This window comes from Haemaphysalis longicornis, unplaced genomic scaffold, assembly GCF_048455015.1.
Source record: "Haemaphysalis longicornis isolate Haplotype H1 unplaced genomic scaffold, Haemaphysalis longicornis Haplotype H1 scaffold_2, whole genome shotgun sequence".
NCBI lineage: Eukaryota > Metazoa > Arthropoda > Arachnida > Ixodida > Ixodidae > Haemaphysalis > Haemaphysalis longicornis.
The window spans coordinates 51,286,794-51,311,367 of record NW_027526295.1 but is presented as its reverse complement, the minus strand read 5'-3'; the positions used below and the strand labels follow the sequence as shown (position 1 = coordinate 51,311,367).

The 24,574-nt window shown below is 46.3% G+C and overlaps 1 long non-coding RNA gene across 1 annotated transcript; it reads right to left on the bottom strand.

Annotated features, from left to right (window-relative positions):
• Positions 1–786: 786 nt before the first annotated feature.
• On the bottom strand, positions 787–23,945 carry LOC144167102 (uncharacterized). Its single transcript, XR_013321846.1, has 3 exons — positions 23,816–23,945; positions 3,258–3,288; positions 787–1,049 (listed from the first exon to the last, which is right to left on the bottom strand). It is a non-coding gene; the product is annotated as an uncharacterized LOC144167102 (long non-coding RNA).
• Positions 23,946–24,574: the final 629 nt, after the last annotated feature.

Genomic DNA, 24,574 nt, shown 5'->3' with positions numbered 1-24,574 from the left:
ATACGGTGTTCCTAAACCTTAAAGCAGTAAACATTGAACGCTGAATGTTCGGGACCCAAAAGTTGTAAATGCCATAGAGATATATAATAAACAAGCTAAATCCAGCCGGCTAAAAATATGAATTTTTTTCATGCTCTGCTCTTTACTGCAGTACAGTTTCTAAGAATTTCAGGGACAGTTATTATAATTAGACAAATCTGCACCCGGGTATATTTCTATTTTCGTTGCTGTATTTCTGGCTTTAAAACCTCACGTTATAAAGAATATCAAAGGCGCTTGAAAAACTGCCCGTATGCAAAATATTTGTCCTTTGGAATCTAGAATTCGTGTAATGGATTTTTTACGCAATACATCCGACAGACGACTCGTGTGGTCAAATAAATAAGCGAGCTTCAAACTACGTCTTATAGAGGACAATATTAGCAAAGTCTTCAACCTTCACTGCAATAAATCCTGCATACCTTCTGAAAATTTCTTAGGGGAGCTTGCATTTGAAAGGAACACATTAATCAAAATACCTTCCGTAGTTTTATTTACAGAAAAAAAGAAACCGTACATTGGTATCACTCTTCAGAAAAGGTCCATTCTCAACACACTTGAAGTATTATCCTCACTACAGGACAATGTAGCTCGGGCACTGTCTGTGTCATGAGGCGAAGTCAGGCATAAGCTTCACTGGTGGTTATCTAATTATACGCGACAACCGCTGGCGTAATCCGCACGAAGCCCGCAATGGGAGTGACCGTCCTGTTGGACCTCACTCGAACATTCACTATTTCGCCCATAACTGCACCAATAACCGCCATTGTTTACCAACTTACTAGGCATAGCAGACCTACGACAAGGGTACAGGTGCCCGTATATTTTGTTCACAGGGGGAGATGCGGTGGCAGTGGCAAGCAAGTAGGAATATATTGTAGCCAAATAAGAGAGGAATTGGCCTGGAAGAGGAATTTTCTCCGCGTGAAGAGCAGCGGAAAGTACTTCCTGAATATGCGTGTCCAAAGGGGCTCACCTGTGCTTTTGCGACGTCGGATGGCAAGCTCAACCTGTAATAAACCATACGCGAGCTTCTGAACTTGCCTCGAGATTGCTCTGAATTTTGTTCTTAATTACGGGCGCGGCACGTTGAAGCGCTCCACTCCGCCTCTTTTTCCATTCTTCCCTGGACGTGCCCTTCGTCTAACACACCTTTGTTGACTGTGGCGTTCGGTAGTCCGCGCTTGTATCGTTTGTGCCTGGTTCTCGTCCAAGCAAGCCCTTCTTTCACGATGAGGCACAGTACCACGAACTCGTGCTTCTCGTGCTTATTTGCATTGTATCTTCAACCATCGTTGTCTGGCGGGGGTAGAACGCCGCCTCTACCCCCGCTCAGTGTTGGTAGCAGTCGATACATTTGTGGCTCTTTCAGATCAGTTGTTTCTTTTGCAGCCGACACATGCAATGTCGGCCACCCAGTCTGCGTCTCCATTCATAATGAGTGAGCGGTTAGTGTAACAAACGACGAAACTGGATGGCACATACCGCGTACCATCGGTGGCCACTCTCAGTGGACCAACGTGGTGAAGAAGGGAGCGGTTGACTCTAGCACGTGCCGCATATACTGGTGTATACTGCATGAATTTACGGGAAAAATCAATGTAGTAAACTATGGTTCAGTTTTCTCAGCTTTGTTTTTGGGCGCCGCCGCGGGCTGCACGGACGGGCGGCGTGGGCAAATATCGCAGCCAACCCGATACAAGGACGTCTGCAGTACCGTTCACCAAACCGACCTGTTTCCGTAATGGTTAAGGTACCTGAAATCCAATCGAGTAGTCTCAATTCTGAATCTCAAGGCCGCAATAGTTGCCTGGCCACGTCATTCTTTTTCTGTGTTGCGTTTATTTGGAATAGGACAGCAATTTGCTAAGCAGCGAAAGCGATACAACAAACGGTATAGTCTATAGACTCTTTCTCATTGGGCAGACCTATAAATGCTGACGGTTTTAAAGGGACCCCAAAACACTTCCGTTACACGCTTACACTCTTTCCTTCTCGTGTGGAAGCACTGCGAAAGCAATAGTAATCGTCAGTACGGAGCAGCGGCACTGCGTGATTTTTCTCGTCGCAGCACGTAGACTTAGATTTCTTGTTTGCTGTTGTGGCTTTCCTTTTCAAGTGATCATCGAATGCTTACATTGCTACGACTGAAGGAAAGCCAGCCATTAGCCGCTACACCACCGCAATGACGTGATTCCAGTTCTCGGAGAAGGACATGACCGGGAAGGAGGGAAAAATAGGTTGAACAAGTTTTCAAGTTATTTGATGCGTGTAGAGCAGGAATTGTTGGCTGAAGCATTTTGCCACCCCCTAATCTACCTTGTGAATGTGTTGGTTGACTACGTTCTGCAAGCATTTAGAACCTCAGAAAAAGTGAAATATTGTCGCAGGGTCCCTTTGAAACCGACTGGGTCGGTCAAGACGTGGCGACAAACAACAGCGCACACAGCAGCAAAAATTACGAATTTGGAATTTGTTTATAATTTGTATCTTTGGACCGCATTAATTAGGCATTCCGGGTGTATATAACACCTGGCGCACTACTACTGAATTCGTTTTCATTGCCACAAATACAGCACAAAGGAGTTTTCAACGAACACAGGTCCAGTATACTTCACTTCTCGGTAAACACAACTTGTTACGCATTTAAGGCCGTCAGCTTCATTGATGGCGTTACGGAGGCACTGGCTCAGGGCGTCGTTGAGGGCATGTGGACCCCATTTCGGCAACTCATCGCTGTGGTGATAAAATGGCTGATCTGCTCTTTTCCTCAACCACTCATGCCACCCTCTATCGTGTTACGTGATGTATATCGGCATTTATGCCCAATGTTGGTACAAAATTTACCCAAAAGACATAGTCAATATCACAAAGTGGGCATAGTTTGCGAGTTGGCTCCCAGTTTTGTAAGTGAGATTTCCTCATTTTAAATCGGAGCTTTTGCAATCTAACAGCTAGGCACGTTTCAACTGTTGTCACAACCTATAGGGACAACTTACTGCCAGATGTCGAGGTGCATTACACGTAAAGAATTTGTATCATTTGCTATTTTATACCTTATTGAAGTTGGTTTGAACGCCTCGTTGCTTTCCTTTTGGAATGACCACTTTGTAGCGCTAATTTTTGAGAATTTTAGGGCCCTCCAATTGACGTAACACATGAATAATACAAGTGAAAATATTTTTCAGTCGCAGGAAGTTTCGATGGCCATCACCTACCTGAACGATGTAATTATGGATTTCGGCGACTCTGAAATGAAAAAGGTAAGGTTTTTTACGCGTGAGAATTTAATCTTTCAGACTTGCGTGAAGGGAATACTGAAACTTTTGTATTCGATTTTATTTTGTCGGATAGCTTTGTGTGAAGGAGCATTTGTTGCAGGAATCCCTCAAACGATATGAGAGCGACACAGAAAAAGTACAGACCAAGCACCTACATACTGTTCGTGGTATCCTGCATACAGGCCACTGTTTAAGATTTATGTGTACTCTTCACAATGCATTTAGTGGCTTTGAGTGAAATCGCCGCTGGCGGCTGCCACAGACTGCTTTTCGTACTCACATGTGCATTGCAATTGGTCCTCACTTGCTTGGCAAGTAAGAGTTCGAGCAACTAACGCGTTTAACTTCGAGGTAAAGTCCCTGTCAAATTCAGAGAATTTACCAATCCCGTGTCTCATTCTCTCTGCCTATCTAAATCATGCCATGGCACGTTGAAAAATAAACAAGTTTGTCATGACATGAAGGAAACTAAACAGCCATTATGACAACGAAAGAAATACGAAACCAAATGGGATTAACCCTTACCAAACAAATTACACAAAATTCCGCCAAACAAAATATTACTCAATGTCTCCTCAAAATGCACAGCCTAAATGGTCTTAGTGAACGGGTCGATGGCTATCACTGGCACTGCCTGGCGTATACCGCTTCGTGGCAGTGACGTCGTTAACTGTGGTAGGTATTAGGGAAGCTGGTTTGAAATGATGTACAGAAAACAACAGCGGACCCGCGAATCGACTAGCATTAAGAATATACGCCCACAATCGCGTAAGTGCGCGTACGCACTAACGAGCGCCTAAATTAAGGGTAGGCATAGAGGAGCGCTGGCACACATCAATTAGCGCTCTTGTGAATCGGCCATTGTGCATGGCGTCTTTTTTGCGCCGTTTTTTAACAGCTGAGGTGCTTGCACCGACACAAATCCGTCTGGCGTAGACAGAAACCCCGAGCGCATGTGAGCGTATGCCTCGCGGCGATCACCCTGCGTCTCCGGCGCGAGGCACTGGGTACAACCTTCGCATAGTGACTTTAGCAAGAACAAATACCAAGTGCGCGTCAACGCGCGCCTAGCGGCGACCGCATGGCGTCGTCGAGGCTTGTGTGTGGCCTTACGCCACATGAGCAGCTGCCACCTTCGTCGTCGTCGTCGTGTAGTGACCGCCCCGCTGTAGACGGTCATGACTAATCTGTAAAGCCATCCGTGAAATAACGCGAGAATGACACAAGGGCCGGGTTTTCTCTTATATCGCACCACTTACTTCTTCCTCTTTACTGTCTATTAACCGGAAGCCGTTGCTAAGCGGCCTCGTCTGTCTCAACACCCTCCCCCGGGAACTTTAAATGATTCGAGCAAGGAATTGTTGAGCGTTCGTTTTTTTGTCGTCCACATAAAGTTATTTTACTTGCTTATTTGTTAGACTATGTTTGGTGCACAAACCACTGCGGCCCGTAATTGCTTGCGTCTCTGGGCAGCGCATAGAGTTCGCATCTTTGACGATGGTTGTGTGTGCTTTCAACTGGTTTGTCATAAGCGTTGTATGTCTCTTCTGCCGGCACCATATATTAACTCTTGCTCGTGAACTGTCCGAACAGCAATAATTTCAGGTCGCTTCGTGCTAACTGGAATCGGCCGCGGTTGTGCTAATGTGTACAAGAGAAAAATGTCTTGACGGCCTTGGAAAACATCTCGAAAGAAGTTTCATGATGAGACAACTTGTGCTCGTTAGCAAACTTCAGCTGAAATCGACACCGCTGATGAGGGGATCCATGCGGGTTTCCTTTCAGTGGAAAAGCCAGAGCACACGGTTGTGAAAAGTCAACATGTTACTGTTCGTCGTGCCTGAGCAAGTTATTTTTGAAGTCATGAATCACTGTACGGACAATCTTGTCGGCATCATGAGTTGGCTCTCTTGCCGTGCTTCCCATTTGAGAGTACCTGCATCGCTTCGGTTTAGTGTTGACACCTCTTCGGGGCGATCGAAGAGGGCAAAATGCAGAACATGCATTCAGGAGTCAAATTTTCTGATGTCGTTATGGCTCCTTGAAAGGTCTATCCAAATATACTTTTTATGGCTGCCAGGCTCGAGCTGGGGCTTCAGCAGACTTCTGGCTTCATGACCAGCCACATTTGGTCAGCTCTTATCAACACACTGATTCCAGGTGTCTTATTGCCCTGCCCGAACTTGTTGAGATCCGTGATCTTTCTTTCTGAGTTCACAAACCTGTGCAGGTAGGGTAAATTGGTTGTCTCCGTGAGTGTGATTGCATATCTCTCGTACCTCTATAGTATCCGAAGTTCGTTCAGAATTGTTTTATTGGCTCTGGAGGGTGATTTTGACGATTAGGTAGTTCTTTTTTATAGCTTCACGTGCCTTTCCAATGGTGTTGATGGACAATGCGACTTCTCCTACAACTGCTGGCATCAAGTTCTTCGACACGACTCCTCACCTAAAACTTCGTTGACCTTCCCCGTCAATTAGACCTCGTACGAAGCTGCTTTCTCACTTGGATACAGCCCAGACTCTAAATGTCTGCAGAAGGACGGTCGTGTCCGCGGTGGACTTTCCCGGTGTGTCTGCACCGTAGTACGCTAGCGCAGCACGTGAAAAGGATTCCTGACTAGTTTGCACTTTGACACACCGAGAAGCAGAGTGACGAAGCCTGATGTGTGTTGCACTGACGACACACCATTCCCCGGTGATGGTCTGAAGTTGTGTTCTCGCGTCGAGCAACGAAAGCTTCGTCCTACACGGGGAAGAATAGCCTTCGTATCGTCATCTGAAACAGGAGACGTGCAGTCTTCAGCTCGGTGATCGGTATCGTTGCAGAAGCAGCACAAGACAGTGCCGTTGTTATCTGAATTGTGTAAAATGAATATGGTGGGAACTGTGCGTTTATTCGGTGGAGTATTCGGCTCATGTTGTGTATCATGTAGCCACGTCAAACTGTCAGGAATTGCGGTGTATTTCTCGTGGCTGTCAATCTCGATTCGCAGAAAACTAAGGAGGTTCTGCGTGAATTTCACGGCGGAATACGTTCACGGAGAAGCTGTGGGGGTTCTTTCGTGAGCTTTTTTTTTCGGTGACATATCACTATTAGTCCTAGAGGGAGGTCCTCAGAAGAATATCAATGTGCATAGAAGCATACGACGTAGTCAGAACTTTAAATGCTGTGAGACCTGCGATTTGGCCCATCACTTCACAATAGAGTCTTCTTAAAGCTACTGCGTTGAATGAGGAAAAAACAACATCGAGGGATAATAGCCGCTATAAATAATGCTGCTCAAATATTTTGGTATCGCCAAATCTTTTCAAGATATCTTTGGCAGTCGGATAGCAGGCCTCGGTTGTCGTCCAATTTGCTACAGAGGCTGCTGCACAACCCGTGAAAAGATTTAACAAATAGTGAAACTTCTCAATTTTTGTCAAGGTTTTGTTGCGGTCAATGGTTGCTTCATAGGGCCCTCAAAAGCGCAACCAATTCATGTTTTCACCGCTAAATGGTGCTATGTCAAGTAATGGAAGCGTAGGTACGTTGTGCCTAGATTCCAGTTGTGCATGCGACATTGCGTTATTTATGGAAGTGGGTTGTACGGCAGCCGCTCTTGTTTGCTCTATCGTTGTCCGGAGAACCAACATTGTATGAAGAATTTTCTTTTCTATATCCGTGCAGTGCTGAAGTTCTGCATCCATGCACTCTAGCGGAAAATGGGGCGCTAACTCAGCTTTAAGGGCGGTGAAATGTTTGGTGAAAGACGTTAGACGGGCAAGCATTGACTGAAGGCTCACGACATCAGATGTGCCATACTGGATGGCGGACTTAACCTCGCAGGCCAGCCTCGTTGTTGGGGCGTGGCGGATCTTCGGCTTCAACTGGGTCGTTTCAAGCGGCACCGTTGTGGTCTGGCTTCTCGGTCTACTCAAAGGTCGGAGTGATCTGAATCAAAACCGGTATTTTGGCATCAAATCGTGCAATGACACCAGAAGGAGACAAGGGTCGGGTGTTCTCTGATATCGCACACTTACTTCTTCCTCGTTATTGTCTACTAACCGGAACCCTTTGCTCAGCGGCCTCTTCTTTCTCAACACCATCCCTTCACACTCCACACGTAAAGATGTCATCGAACCAGCTGGCGAAGAAGGGGAGGTCTACCGAGGTGAGGATGTGCTGCAAGAGGATTTGTCATGCCTGGCTGTGGCGTCGGAACACGATGAAGAACGGGGTGATGACGATTGCTACTGAATAAAACAATGCACATCCCCTAATGGCTTTTGCTTTACAGTGCCGTCCAAAGCGGCTTTGCACTGCTCAAGTCCGGCTGCTGCCTCCTGGAATCGACTGTCAGTGTGAGGAGAAGCTAGGTCGACCCCAAACTGTGCTGTTTCTCGAGCCTTGAACAACTAGTGCGAGCTGGGCCAATGTTTTTATTACTACTGCTAAAAACAGTCGGTCAAGTGCAAAACACATTTATGTAGCGCGGTAGTTTCGATGAGGGGGCTCGCTTCAATATAATGGTATGTTCAAATGACATTAGAAATGACGCTACCCTTTGCAGCATCGTAACGAAATCATAACAAAATGGCAGCCATGTACTAAGTGTGGCGTGGTGGTGCTGGTGCTACTGCGGCCTGCAGAGGTGGGCAAGCGTCGCAGTACTGACGTGCGTCAGATAGTAGAAAATTGGAGGCTACGCCAGCGGCAGCCCTACGACCAAGAAATAGCCCTTAAATTCTGGGCCATCACCGGGGCACAGTGAGGTACCACGTGGATCAAGAAAGTTTGCCAATCAAGCGTCGGGAATTCGTAGGTTGACAGGGCATAGATGCCGCACGCAGGCATCCGACCATAACCGCTACTTTTGCCAAAGCGTAAGAAGTAGGTGCAACACAGATGCTGACGCCGATGTCATGTCGGCCTGCTCCCGCCCACGCCTGCGGGCAAAACTTGGCTGCGCCCCACGGCTGTGCCCCGAGACAGTCAGCCAGCCTCGCCACTCCCTTGTCACGTCCTCACTTCGTCTTATATTTTTACTGTGCTGTTTTTGGTGTGACTATGAACCAACAAGCACAAACCTTTTCCCCTTCTGAAGAGCATTTACAGTGCGTCGGGCCTTGCTCCTGTGTATCGCTTCTCGCCCACGCTGAGGTTCAAGTTCATGTCATTTGGCATTCGCTCCAAGATCCTGCTGCCTGCCATACGAGTCCTGTTTGCTGGCTTACCTCCTCCGTTCGTCAACCAAGGGACAAAGTTGTGCAAGATTATCCGCAGTGAATGGAGGAGCCAGGCTTGGTTCAATCCTGGCTGTTTGGACTCAAGTATCTTCAGTGACGGAAACATCGGAGGAGTCTGTCAGAAATGGCGTGAATTTTGAATGTTACTTGCTGAATTTGCGAAGGCCTTCCGGACCCTTGTCTTGGACGGTCTCCGCCTCATGGTGCCTCGCAAAGAGGACGCGGTAAGCGATTGCAGAATTCACACCATCGGTGACGTCGCCCTCCCGGAGGACGTTTCGAGCCCTGTACTTCTTGATCCCGAGTACACGGTTCAGCATAAGAAAGACGCTACTGAACTTCTCACTTGTGTCTAGGAAGTGGCTATACGAGTGCCGGAGAACAAAACTTTTTAACACAAAAGGGTTTTATGCTGGGGTACACAACCCTTACCGATTTCATATCAGAAGGGTATGCTGACGTGCCAGTTGGTACATTGTCAAACTAAGAAAAACAGCGCAAACGACGGGACGAAAGAAGGTAAGACTAAACCACAGGCACGACTAAAACGTGTGGCTACGACTCTGGAGGATTTTGGCCACTGTGTGCCGCCCATGAGTAAGAAGGGCACGTTTGCCTATCTCTGGCATGAAATGTTGTACGCTAAGGCCTATGAAGCTGTCGTTTAAGTCAGACCGAAAGGTATTGTTGAAGCAAGTAAATCGTGAGCTTAGAATAGCTCAACTTTACTAGTGTTTTCAAGGAAATAGGCAGCAGCGACAATGTCTCTTCAGATATCTTTGCGCTAATACCCCTTGCGCAAAGTCAGTTCCGTGCGATCGTTTCGGAATCTGGTACGCGGCAAAAACGTGTCGCAGACTTGGAAAAAATTTAAAGTGGCTTGACGAGGTCAACCCATTTTTTGCGAAGGCTGCTGCTTCCGTTATTGACTTCTTAAACGGTGATCATCAAAGTCTAACCTAATTTTTTCTTGACATAACAGATTTGTTTTGTTACTTCCAACATGAAGGTTCGCTTCCCTGCGTCGAGGCTCCATATACGAGTTTGATGCACGCGCTCTATCTCTCTCTTTTAAGAACGACTGGGGTGTGATTACGAGTAGTTTCTGGGGGCTATTATTTTTACATCTGACCTCGACCTTTGTTGCGTTTGGCAGTTACATTTACTTGAATAGGCAGTGTGTTTGCAGTGGGTCGTGCACTGCATCTATTTTAGGTCATCTGTTTTTATCTCATCGTGACAATTCCCTGTTTCAGTGACTTGGAGATCTGAATGTTTTAGAAGTTTTTTGTATGTCGAGAACTTTTCAGTTGCTTTTGATACTTTCCGTTTTCTTGATTCTGCCAGCACTCAGACTGTTTTGTAGCGCTTATTGACCCTCATGTCACGCGTATACTAGCCACTTTTAATGCTTGTTTTACACCACTGATTTTCTCGTCTGTATTGTTCGAGCGGGACCGCAACAGGTTTTGGGACTTGTGGATGTTTTTTACGCGTGTGTTTTACACATCTGTGTTTTTCGCGTGTGTTTTTGCACGTCGGTTTTTTGTATATATACACGTGTGTTGGGTGTATTAGCCAAGACCTAACAAGGCCCCTTGCTATACAGCTAGGCATATTCGGAGCTATTTAAGAGGGCCTGGGCAAGCCATGCAACCACGCGGTGGATGAAAGGCTCCAAATGCAGGTGGTACTCTTGGAGGCGGCGCGTTTCTCTATACAGGTAATTGCTTCCGTTTCTGCAGGGCTGCTTCGCAGAATTTGATGAATATCGCTTGACCGACGAGCAGAGAGCGAAAAACGAAAAGAAAGACAATAAAGAAGAGACGGAGACAAGATACCTCTCTTTCCTTACTTGCGGAGAATTTCGCGAGAGCGTAAAAATTAGGCCAACCTTCTGGCGGCAAGGGGTTGTTCACGGCGCCAAAGAAGGTTTTGACCTTGTACTGGTTGATCTGCCCAACGGGTGCGCGGGAACCTGTCTGCACTTGACAACAGAGATGCCTTTGTACACTGTCGGCGCAGCGTCGTCCACAAAATTCCACTCTGATGTGGCAGGCACGATATTGGTGATGCCGTCAGGTGTTTGAACGTCCGGTTAACTGAGCACAAGAATAAAGTCAGCAGGTTGTCAGTGATGGCCAGCTGGCCAGGAAATGTAAAACTGTATCGGGAAACCCGTGTTATCCTCTGCACGATCCGATGGTTGCTTTACATTATCACCTCTATAGCCTGACCAGAGAAATTTAGGAAGCGGCTGAGATAGCAGGCTCCGGTGATCAGTGTTTCAAAATACCGTCGGCGGCTTTGTCAAAGCTAGAGCTGCACTTCTTGGCGTAGGAGGTTAGTGGCGGTTTTTCGCCTTTCGATTTTCGTTTCCTGTTTTGACCTTTTTCTTTTCTTCTCTCCTCTGGTGAGCCAAACGTGTTTATGTACGCTTTTCCTGCAATAAAACAATGGTTGAAAGTAGCGCTTGCCTCGTCCTCCCTTGATTGATTGATTGTTGGGTTTAACGCGCCGACGCAGAGCAGGCGATGAGGCGCGCCGTAGTGGAGGGCTCCACATTAATTTTGACCACCTGGGGATCTTTACCGTGCGCCAAAATCTCGTACACACGGGCGTTTTTGCTTTTCGTCTCCATCAGAAAAGCGGCCGCCGCGGCCGGGAAACGAACCCGCGACCTCGTGCACTCGTCCTCCCTTCGCCTTCTGTACTTACGGCGCTACATTCTTTTGTGTGACTATGAACCAATACGCCCAAACCTTTTCTCTACTACTTCCCTCCTTACGTCTCTGTTCTCCTTATATTTGGACGGTGTCAGCTAAATTTGGTTTCATGGCTTTTCAGGCATTATCTTTTTGGTTTCCCGTAATAACGCTACAATTGTCGTTGCGGGATGCGCCACGGCTCACGTTTCTCTTCTTGGTGCCGTGGTTCCCATGCCTTGGTGCGATAGCACAAACTAGCGTACTCATTAAGGCTTGACGTTGGGCTAGTTGGGTACACATTATTCACACTAAAAACAGCGCAGGGACGAGGACGGAAGAAGTGACAAACTAGAGTGCTGACGAACAATAGAAGTACGATTTATTACACGACATTAAATACACAGAAAACCAGTGGCTGCAAGCATGCGCCCGTTCAAGGATAAGATATAACAATCAGACTTGGTGTCAAGCTAGCTATCTGGTACAAGTGATGTTCAACTGGCTAGATATGCCACCTCTCTTTCCAAAAGGGCAATTGATGGCGTGCTCACGCATTGCTCCCCCCCTAATGCCAATCAATGAAGCCTCCAATATTTCCCGTGAGCGAGCGTCTCGATAGCGTTTCAAAACGCGCGTTTCTTTTAACTTTGGATGGCAACCACGTTTCTCGCATTTCTTGCAATGTATTGCACGATTGCTGCCCGTTCCTGTGCGCATGTTGTAGGCATGCTCTCTAAGGTGATCATTTAGTCATCTACCAGTCTGGCCTATGTAAACTCGTCCACATGAAAGGGGGATTTCGTACACCACTTTGTCTGCACATTTCACAAACTGGGTTTTATGCTTCTTTTCACATACGGCCCTTGGGCTGTCATTGCCGTTTACCTTGGCGCACAAAGAGGCCACTTTTTTGGGTGCTAACAAAACCGTCCTTACTCCTGCCTTATCCCCAATTTTCTTCAAAAGGTGTGATACCCCGTGGACGTAGGGTATGACGTTTAGGCGGCCCTTGGAAGTTTCTTCTTGTGGCCGGTTTTTTGTGAAGTTAGTGTTTACCCTTTTTAAAACATTCTCGGCGGAGCTGCGCAACATAGAGACCGGGTATCCTACTTCCCTGAGTCTCTTGATTTGGGCACCTAAGCTCTTAGTCATGGTGTGCGAACAGGACCGTACTACTGAGTTCGTTATAGCCGCAACAGCAATGCCACGTTTTACCACTTTTGAGTGGGCCGAGGTGAAGGGCAGTAGGCCTTTTTGCGACCTTGGAGCGTATTCCCAGCAGACATGACGCACGTCGAAAGTCATTTCTAGGTCGAGAAACCTCAACTTAGTTTGTCCTCAACCTCAACCTAGTTTGTCACTTCTTCGGTCCTCGTCCCTGCGCTGTTTTTAGTGTGAATAGCGTACTCATAACTACAGAGTAGGAACCCTTGTCTTCTACCTGATTCAGCGGAACAAGTGTAGGATGCTTGTGGCCTTCTGTCAAGTGGAGTGGACCCATTAGGATGCCGACCCAGCTGCACTGATTTGCAACTTCAGTATACGCAAATTATAGGCGGCGGCAAGGGATTCGCCATTCAAAAACAGGGATATCGGCGTCGGCGACAACCATATTTGAACTTGACGATTTGTGATGGACATGTAAGTAGTCTTTCAAGGAGACAGATTCAGGCCAACAAATGAACACCACTGTGAGTTAATGTCCAAAGAAGCCTGCAGACGTGGTAACTGACGGTAAAATTCGTCATGAACCTACCACACGGTGATATTGTGCGCATAAATGACGAAACAATTGCTTCATATGACACTCAGCTGCGGCTCCAAAGGTAACAAGGCCACATTGAACAGCACAGTGGAGAAGACGGAACCCTAATGCATGCCTCGCTCCAAAACAATGTGTCTCGCTGGTGTCTTGCTTATGCATATAGAGAAAAGTGGCGGCGAAGAAAAGACTTCACAAAGTGGAATACTGCTCGCGGAATACAGAGTCTATGCAGTATACTGATTATAGCAGAGTGGCTCACGTCACTGAAAGTCCGTGGCCGTGGTCGCACGGATTTGATTTGACTTGCCACCTAAAAGCACCACAGAACTTCATAGCTTTGCGCAGGGGAGCAAAGTATGCGCAGAGGACTCTGTATGGAAAGAAGGTTAGCTTATCAATTATTTGAGTCTTTTTCTATTCACGTGACCTGAACTCCTCGCTCTTGTAAGGCGTATCGTCTTTGACGCAGTTGTATTCAACAGGTTCATAGAATTGCAGCAGAATGGTGAGTTGGGCTAGTCGGTGAAATTGCATTTTGGAACCTTCAGAGAGGTTCCACTAAGGTTCCACTAAAGGTTCCACTTAGAAACGCGACAAAACAAAGGAAACACAGGCCGAGCGCTCCGTATATAAGCTCTCGTCGTTGTTTCTTTAGTGTTGCGCATTCTGAAGGTTCCAAAATGAAAATTCATAGAATTGCCTGGACAAGAACACTGACAGACGTTGACGCTAAGCGTCGTTCTCGTTGGGTGGTTCAGCAGTGTAAACAGGACGCTAGCTTAATTTGTCTCTATTGACAGCGTAGTAGCGGTTATAGAAATAGAAATATATATACAAAAGTTCAGAGAATTGTCTACTAATCAATTGAATGATCATGGCGCTTGCAAAAGAATGCAAATTCTTTAGAGCCACATTTTTTGGTTTTTCTAGTATTCTACCCCACAAATTATCTCCCTTGCCGCTATTGTAACGATCAAATCTGGTACTTCCGCCAAATCTGCATTGTTGTGGAAATGCAGAGCGTTACACGGTTTACCATTTTTGCTGTTATAACGATGAAAGATGTCGCTTCCGCAAATCGCCAATTTTGTGGAAATGCAAGGCGCTATACGGTTCACCACTTTCGGTGTTTTTTTTCTTCATTTGTTATTTTTGCTTTGTCTTTGTTTAGGTTCGCCCTGGTTTCATGCAAGATTATGTCTTTCCAACTAGCCCAGCTTGCATCCCTTCTGCGAAGAAATAGGCGAGGAGGAAAAAGAGACGTGCGAGGGCCGTTAAGCCACCAGGCGGAGCGCCCGGCACGGAGCCGGGGCGCGATGGCGAGGAGAGATAGTTGGAAGGAAGAGATTGCCTAGGAGGGAACGCAGACGTGCGCGTAACGTGCGCGGAGCCCGTGCCGCCACCTGGCGCAGGAAGACGAGGAGGGCGCCACTGCAGCGATGAGCGCGCGCCACAAAGGAAGGCCACGTGCGGCGCAGAGCCGTGTGCGAAGGAGGAAGACAAACATCTAGGTGTGGTTGCTCGCAAAGCGGCGAGGATTAAGGAACGCCGTGAGACAAAAAGAGATGATGAATGAGCAGTGTATTCATTGCAAACATGTCTGCATATCATTGCGATGCCGCACCTCGACCACATCTCGAAAGTGGCCCTAGCCAGGGCAATGTAGCTTTTGCTATCAACAAAAAATGAAGAAACTAAACCAACGCAATTTTTTGTTTTTCGCCGCCATCAGAAAAGCTTCCGCCGGGGCCGAGAATCGAACACGTGACCTCGTGCTTAGCAGCACAACGCCTCAGCCACTCAGCCACGGTGGCGGGTTAGTCAGGATTTTGATTTGCATGATGATTACACGGTAGCTGCCCGCAATATGCGTGAGGTCCCATTGTGGCTCTAACATCATCTTTTTCCCCTGCTCAGACATTTCTGGCAAAAGGCAAAAACAACCTTGAACTGGTTGGTATAGTAGTGACTTGGTTGCAGTGCTCAAAATTTTGGATTACAAAGTTTTTCCTTAAGCAAACTAAAGCCATCACAGTCATCGCAGAGTTTGAGGATGCCTACAGAAATAACATCAAACAGAATCTCAAACGTCACTCTGCAAATCCCACCTCAAAACGTCTCCAGAAAGAAGGTGACCATCGTCTTGTCCCCTGTCCACTCCAGCTTTCGCGGAAATCTCGCCGCTCACACGGGTATCAGAGAATCATCCCGCCGGGCTCCACAGGAAGACCAGCAGAGGGTGAACCAGCCTTTAGTCTCTTATACCAATATCACTCAGCATTAAGGATTTCCTGACAAATGTACCCGTCAGAACTTGGATCACCAACAAACAAACAAGAAACTACACCTAGGCTGCTGCAGATGAATACTTTTCCTCACTCTACAACACTTCACGCTAATTCCACACAATGTTCTTCCAATTGCGTCTGCTGTGCAGAGCCCTCGGCTTTATTTCACATGGACTAAGCTTGTCAACAGGTAACGAATATGAGAACCATATTAAATCCTACTTCGGAGCAGTGGGAGCGAGAGCTGACAAGCTGACCCCCTTATTGGCAGCTTCCGCTTGTCGACAGGGTGAAGTCGCGAACAAGCGCTTCTGGGGTCCAGGAATGAGGACTCCAATCAAAGAACTACTATCCGACACCAGTAAACGTGTTCCTCCTCCTTGTCTTCGCGTGACTTTGTATAACCTATGGCACCGTTTGACACAGCTTGTTATGCAGTGAGGGGATAACTTTGCTTTGGCTACAAAATAAAACCTAAGGAGTAAGAGCAGCAGGCGATCTCATTGTAATTTCAGTATTAGAAGCTAGGTAGGCACCTCGCCGCTCCTACCTTGGTGGCGCGGCGTGGTGCCTGACGAAGTAAAAGGAGATGCCTCTCAGTCGGTTCTATGTGAATTCCGCTGTGGTCATTACAAGCTTCGTCGGGGGTTTTCTTTTTTGTGCTGCTGTTTACATTTCCCTGGCAACAAGCTCAGCCGTGCCAGGCTTACGAACACTGGCGAGACGATTAATGAGCTTGGAAGCTGCAGCGCGATAAGCTTCTGCTTTAACATAAAGAAAGCTTAGGAGATCAAATCCGGCTCCGTATTCAGTACTAACACACATTCCCAACGTCTGCCTTGTTCTCTAGAGAATGCTCTTGGAGTGCCTCAAGGGCTTGGAAAAGGCGATGCAAATTGACAACCAACCCCTCGACGTAAGTGCGCGATGGAAGATGCGTCACTGAAAATGAATCTCATTCTGTTTTGATGGTGAATAATTGTTTTGCTCAGTAATGCTTACAACCCAAGCGTTTTTGTTTTGTTTTGTTTATTGTTCAAGCGGAATACAGGAGGAGGTCCAGAAGTTCCAACAACTGTCCGGGGGGCCTCCCATTAAAAGATATCAAACATTGTTACGTTTGAAAGCAGCGACAACAATATATTATTGAATACAGCAACCTGATTAGTACGAAAAAGAATAATTCATAGACAAATTACTTTGGATATTGTACAAGAGTGATATATCGCATGAAATTTTGAACATACAATCATCAACATACCAACGGCATAATTCAGAGGTTAACTGCCAACTCAAACATGACGCAAAAAAACTGCGTACAAAACAAGTATAATCTAGCAATGACGAATCACTCAGGAACTTAGAAAACATATGACATTTGAGGATTCCCGTGAAGTTACCCATCCGTCGGTAAAAAGGGTGTTTCGTATATATTGGGCTATCTCGTGGTTGTCGTAAATACAAATTCTTGGTCAGCGGTAAAGTTACAGCTAATTAGTAGTGTCGGACATGGCTTTTTCCTACCCGGGGGATTATGCTTTTGACAATGTATTTGTTGACATCCGTATTTGAATTTTTCGTAAAAGAGTACGCTATATTTTTAAACAGTCCGAAAGGTCGAAAGGAAGGAACAAAACATGGCAGAAGCGCTTTCGATTGCCCCGAGCAATTAAAAAAATGTTGTGGATCCTTCTTTTATAAGAATTTGTAAAAAACGAAAGGGAAATGTGCCTTCACAGGAGCATTTGAATGTTTATTGTGCATCGATATGAACTTTCACATCGCTGTTTATATTTCTTCGTTATGGCACCATTGGACGCATCAACATTAGACACTGGATAACACGCGCCGGAGCATCGCGTAAATCCGAATTAAAATCCCAGGCGCTCGCCAACCGTGCAAACAAACCGAACGGTTGTGTGTGAATCCACCGAAATTCAGGAATATGGCTACAGAGAAAAGCTATACGGCTTCCTGAGAAACTTCGAAGTTGAAGAAAAATTCGTCCTATTTTTCTTCAACTGCGAAATTTCTGAGAAAGCTGTGTATTTTGTGTTAAAAAAAACCCCGCAGTCTAAAAATGAGGGTTTAAGAGCGGCTATGCTTTCTAGTGCAGCGCCTTGCTCCCGCGACCCCTTTTTGTGGCACTTCGCGCTGAGTACGAAGATTCACACACGCAAAAACGGTCAAGAAGAAAAGAGCCAAACGCGGTTGACGCTGACCACGTTACATTCACATGCATACGAGGGACGTAATACCAAAAGAAAAAACTAAAGAAAACGGCGCTTTATACAGCTACTACTCTAGCCCCGACAGGTCGTGCAATACAGATTGTATCACATCAAGCTGGCTAACCAACAAAGCAAAGCCAACCCTCATCCGACTCTCGGGGCTGGTTGACGGGAACGAAGCAGTCTTCTATCCAGTCTCCAGGTCCCGACCGTTGGGAAATGAATCCCTGCCATCCAAATGGTAGAACGCAAGGGGCGGACTTTCGTGATCCGCTTAGAGTTCCTGGAGTAGCAAAAGGTAATAAGGTCCTAATGACGATGAAGATGGCTTGATGTGCGGAACTATAGTGTGTACAGCTGTCGAGCGAGCCTAGCAGCTAACCGACATGCCTTTAATTATTTGCATCCATCAACCTACGGAGACCGCAACGGCTGGCCGTTTCAGTGGGATCACGTGGTAGCCTGTCTCAGGGCACGTGACGGTAGTCGAAGCCTTGGAACAGTCACAGTTTGCCCCGTGCACGCGTTCTTTAAATTACAACCTGCAGCGATAAAGAATCACGTTGTGAGCTTCCTCGGGGTGGCGTCTACCACCGCCTTATTTTGCGAGATAATCAAGAATGTTGGATCGTCAAATGACTGAACAAAACACCGCCTTCGGGCCGAGTCAAGAAGGTAAGACTTGTGTGGTCGACACGGGAGGATGGGGAAGCCTGGTGGTTCATATCATCCCAGAGTGCTCTGGATAAGAAGGTCCGCCCGTCAACGCCTCATCTCCGGAATGCGTCTGGGCCATCTCGCCAACGCTTTGGGCAAACCGTTTCGTATATCCTGCTCACGTATGCTTATGACCCAACGTCGCGCCTCCCGTATGATCAGTCGCAGTTATGTGTACGCGGTGTTGCAATACCACACTTCCCGCTAAAGTTCTGTCGCAAAAGCTGTTCTCTCTAGCGGTGATTTGAGCTCTGAGAAGTTAAGTTCTGGCTTTTTATAAGATAGGTACTGTTTTCTTGGGGCTTATGGCCCGTATTTTACTGTGAATGAGGAATGCGTGCGAGTGGACGATGCGGCTACCGCTCTTGTTAAAGTGGTAGCGGTTGGAGCGACTGCGTTAGTTGGCGATGACATGGATTGATGTATTGTTATCCTCAGACATTTGGTGTTCTAACGTATTTGCGCTGGCACATACTCGCATGGTACATCACACTTCCAGTGATATAACGTTGACTTCCGGAAGTGGTTGTTGGGCGCAAAGAAAGACTGCTGAATGAATAACGTTGACCACCCGTGGTTTTTAGGTATTTAAAGCGGATGTAACGAGCGCTTTGAGAGACACTCACGGAATCCGAGACCGAATCGACAAGGCCACGCGCATGACCGAGACGTACAAACAGAGCCTGCTCGCTCTCGCTAAGGGTTACAGCGAATACGTTACCACTCAGGTAAGATGCTAGTGTGACTAGATGAGGTTGCAGAATATCTGCACTATTTTCTCCCATTGTTGCGTGCCGCCGCCGTGATAATTTCTCAGTTTGCATCACACGACACTTGTTTACACTGCAACGGTTCATGGGCGCAACCATTTTGTTGTTTATGCGTTTTCTTTCGGTCAACTGTGCCCGGCCTCCCTGGTCTGCGGCTGCGCGCACTGGCGTCATTCCGGATGAGAATAAACGATACGACGCTTCGCAGCATTTCAGCGTAGGAAGTGTCTCCGAAGATGCCATGTTGCTTCGAGTTCGGTGGTGTTGTTTACAAATGGCCTCGTCCAAGTTTGGCAACACTGATAAAAAACAAAATAGCAGCATTTGCTCACTGGCGCGCCTCCATGACGGTGCTGTCTATCTTACTAAATGAAGAGACTAGATACCACTGCCTATGTTTAATTTGTGAGCTATCTTTAATGAATTCACAATCCATTCTGAAGAAGCAGTTCCAAATCGTCGAGTAAGGGCATCAAGACGGTTTGAACTGGAAAGCTGCACTGCAACGCGTAACATATTAGGCACACAGTTGTACACGCGCGTGTCGGTTACTGCGTGGCCAAGTTTGCCGCCTTGTTAATGCGTCCCAAAATGATTCTCATTTGGTGTTCCTGCCGTGACCAGCCAAACGGGCCTCCACGCAAGCACCTTTTGCGCTTGCTATCGCAGGGATGCTCACATAAACGAGTAGGCTTGTCTATATGCCGGATAAATGCAATTGACTCGCATTGTGTGTGCGGGCTGCAGTTTAGTTTGTACAGTTAAGGACTGTGGCTTTAGAGCCACCGGATGGCTGTGCAGGTTGTGCTAAGAAATGGAGATAATTTCTGCTAATACGGCTGCTATCGGTACTCTCCGTGCATTTCTTGCCTACGTCGGCAAAAGGCACAGTGACGATATCAATTATCTCCACGCATTGGCGCATAAGAAGGTGCCCACTCCACATCGTAAGTATTCAATCTAACTTGTGGTGGGATACTGTGAGAGTTCTAAGCTCTGTTACGGCTGTTTTCAATGCTTCTAAAAGGGTGGATTATAGTAGCAAGCATCGCGCGACAGCTCTCGTCTAGGTGAAGTTATCCCAATACGTTTGTGCAGGATTTGTATTAAATTTTTACTCCCCCTGTTGGGAATTGCGAAGAGGAAAAAGATGTGGCTCCTGGCTCGAGGGCACGAGCATCATTATCATTGTAACTAAGTCTTCGCCATTAAAAGGGTCGTTCGATCAGCGGTCCCACGGCTTCGTTTCCTGGCGGCACACCCGCAACGAGGTCTCCGATCCGCAACAACCCCGTTATATCATTTATATAAAATAAGAAAAACAATGGTATTAGTACGCAAGCACGCTAGCTAGGGGTACGCCTGAACTCACCGCAACACAGCAAGATTTATGACTATTAAAAACCAAGCTTTGCTCGCGGACGTCCAAGTAGTTACGTATCCATGTATAAACTTTACGGTTGATATTCAGGGATGAAAGTTTATTGTCCAGAAGCTTTTGAGGTACAGTATCAAGAGCCTTTCAAAAATACAGAAAGATTGCATCAACTTGTGCATTAATTATCGAGTGCCTGTGATATGTAATGCTGAAATTCCGCCAATTGAGTATTACGTGAAAATTCCGCTGCGAAAGCCAAGCTGAGAAGGTGTAAGGTAGTTGATTGAGTTAAGGTATTGAAATAATGCACTTTTAATGATATGTTCTAAGAGTTTACAACAAATCGAAGTAAAAAAAATCGGTCTATAATTTTTTACATTTTTTGTATCCCCGGACTTAAAAAAAAGGCGTTACAATTCCAGTCTTTGGGAGCAATGTCTGACTCAGGTGACAATTTGTAAATAATGACTAAATACCTTGCAATAATGTCATGGTACTCTTTCAGTACAAATGGCGATTGCCCATCTGGACCAGATGCCTTCGAAGTCTCTGATTCACGTAAGACGCGCTCTATACCATACACATCTGTAACAATGTCGTCCATAGAGTGGGATGGATCGCTAATACATGACAGTAAAGGAGCAGTTGCTGTTTTTTGTGAAAAAAAACTAAAAAAATGCATTGAATGCTTCCGCCATTTCAGCATTAGTTGGTCCTACTCTTTCTTTACGTATTTGCAAAATTGTTACGGGTTTTCCTAAAGGTCAATTTTCAACCGGCCGAACAATTCTTTTCGCATTTTTATTGCAGTCTTCACCTCATTGTTAGCGTTTTTCCAGGCCTGTTTAATAAATTCACTACTATTTCTGCAGAAACATCTATAGGCTCACCGAGCTTTCCTTATTATTTTGGGAATTGCTGCGTTAAATGAAGGTGTTTGTTCTTTTTTTTTAATTAGGCACTTCGATGGTATAAACGTTTCCGTTAGATGTTATACTTTATCGTGAAAGATACACCAAAATTCTTCCATTCCCAGGGATTCAGACAGCCGAATAAAGTTTTCTAGGTATGAGTCCAATCCTGCATAAATAGCTCCATAGTTTCCCTTATGAAATATGAAAACATGGCGAGGATGTTGCATTTCATTCAAAGCACTACGTAAGGACAATTCTGCTGCAACCGCTTTGTGGTCGCTTATGCCAGGAATAGCAGATACTTTAGATATAATATTTGTATCGTTACATAACATCAAATCCAATATTGCGTTCTGCCTGGTAGGTTTTAAAACGTGCTGGTTGAAGCCAAACGTAGACACCAATTCTTCAAACTTACAATAAAGCTGAGCAGAACTATTTGTCGAGCTTCCTGCAATCCAATCAAAGTCGGCCAGATTAAAACCGCCCCCCAAAATTTATCCCTGAGGTAGCACGTCAGCGAGTTTGCCAATTGGTTCTTCACTACTGTTTGGTTGGCGGTTAAATGTACCCATTACTGAAGTTTTTCCTTTTGGAAAAAAAACAAACTCGACAAGATACGGACTCCGTATCGTCGTCAAAAAAGTGGCCGTCTGTTTAGTCTACTTGATATTAATTAAGAAAAACATTCCCTCGCCATGTCCGTGTCTGTCTTTGCGGTAAGCAGCATATCTGGAAGCAAAAACGTCTGCACTTCGCAGGCTTTCGTCCAACCATGACTCTGTGCCGATAAGTTGCGGTTAAACAGTAGCAGCCACAGACTCTAATTCGTCTACTTTGCTTTTATACTACGCAGTGTACGACAAGAATAGATACAATGGTCGGCAAATTGCATCTTTGGGCACACAGCCCGTCATTCGCTTCCTGTTGTTCCTATGGTCGACCTAGGTTTTCGGACATTCACCAGTTCATTTTTTCACTGTCCCAGATCAAACTTTCGCCGTCAATAACCACCTTGTCGTAGTTGAGGTAGACGCAGATATCTTTATTCTGCTTGTTTTCCTTCGCATAGCCCCAGAGCTTCCGCTTTTTTTTCTGCACTGCTTGGCTAAAATCTTTGCAAACACTGCACTCGGTGAATTTAAACTTGGTTGCATTGTGCATCACGCTTTTTCGCATGATTTCCAACAAGAAAAGCACACCGCAATAGCCCTAGTTTTTCCCTCTTAATACTCTCCTATGCGGTGCGCCCGTTCTATGGCACTTTAGGCAGCTGTGGCGACCAGTACATCAACCAGTCGTGACGAAAGGCTTGAAAAGAGCCGAGGACTGTCTGCTCCACCGCGTAAGAACAAACTCAGCCCGTACACCAGCTAAGCTACATCAAATTAACATTGTTTCATCCCCTTTGTGCCCCTCGTGCAGTGTGACTGGTGACATTTATCACTTCATTATGAACTCCTCCAAAACCAACTCTGAGCGGACGAACTTTTTTCGTGAGCTCCAGAAGTTAGGAGTGCCCCATGCTACATCGGAGGACATTATTTTTCTAGGGACCACTGGATTGTGCGAAGAGAGGTGTCTCATCTCCTACTCGGATTCTTGCAGGCCGCAGGACTAAGTGAGGTGCGGGGACATTGTGTGTCTGTTATTTTAGGACTAAGTGAGGTGTGATGACTTTGAGAGTCTCTGATATGGTATTGGGGACGATTAGGCGGAGCAATTGCCGGAAGCTATGCAAGGCTAAGTCCGCCTTATTCAACAATACGTACTTACTACTATAGAAATATCTTTCAGACCGAGTGCATCTTTGCAAATATTTCTAGCCAATTTTTCGGACGTTTCCCATGATTCCTGTACAGTTACGTCCCGCACTCAAAAAAAAAAGAAAAAAACAGGTTTGACTGGCGTCGACCTCAGTTTTCAAGGTCGTCTATCTTTGCCATCATCGTCTTTTTTCTTTGCTCAGTTCGTGTAATTCGATCTTCAGTGACCTCAACCCTCAAATTAATGCCATGAAGTGGTTTCTCTGGTTTTCTTTTGCTTTAATTCTGTGCTCTCCAGCTTCGCCAAGATTGTTGCGGTCCAGCATGCATATCAGTAGCGTGGAAATTTGGGCTTGTGGGTTCATAACTTACAAATATGTAGCGCAGAAGACGAGAGACACAGACAAGTGTGTGTCTACTTGTCTGTGTCTCTCGTCTTCTGCGCTACATATTTGTCAGCATGCATATCCTGAAGCATATTTTCCATTCGCAATATTTGTTCTTGTTGGTCCTTAGTCATTGGACCCGGAACATCCCCTGACACGAGTAGAAAACATTCGATGACAAGCAGAGAGCTGTAATTGCGAAATGACAGAGCTCCTATTAACATTTGTGCAACAAAATGCATGAAACAAGCACGAAGCTTGCTTTTCTCGAAGGGGCACGCCGCTTTGACAAGGATCGCATTGTTAGAACGGAAGCATTTTACGTGAGTTAAATGACTTACCGGGTACATGAAGTGCGTGCGTGCTCGCCGAAAAAAGTTTCGTGCACCAGTTGAAGTTGGCTAAGCAGCTTCATGTCATGGTCTTAAACCGGATCCGCAAGAGTTCCACGATGGTTGGCCATCTGTCGGTCTCGAAGGTAAAGAGGGGTGCTTGCGGGAAGTCCGGTTGCTTGCGATGATGACCGCCGCTCTCCAGCAGAATCGGCGTTATCGCTGGCCATGGCTCGAATGCAGGAACGGCAGGCGCCCCGGCGTAACTCGCCGCAGCAACAACGTATCCAATCAGGACCTGAAACCTGAGATAGCGTGAGCGCGGGCCGTAAAAAGCGTCGTGCCCGATCAGATTCGATGAAACGTCCCACTAAACGGCATTCGGAGAAACGGCTTCTATGAAGTGGCCTGCGATGTAACGGCACTCTACGAATTGTCTGTGATTGTCTGCGTTATATCCCGATTAAGCGGGTGATAAAAAGATAAAACATACCAGCAGTGAGTCCCAGACATCGCAAAGAATGAATATGCGGTAACTGTCATTGCACGTGCGATGAAATTTGAGTGTCGAGTGTTCTCTTGCTTAGGGACCGCTTAGGTGTCAATGCGGGGAGATAAAGGATATCGGTATGGGCCGTTGCACAGCGTAGGCAAGAAATTCGCGAAGTGCACGAACGACCGTTGACTCAGTAGAAATTACTGCATCCTTAGGCACAACCTGCACAGCGTTGCGGTGGCCATCATCTCGAAAACAATGCCTCAAGTCAC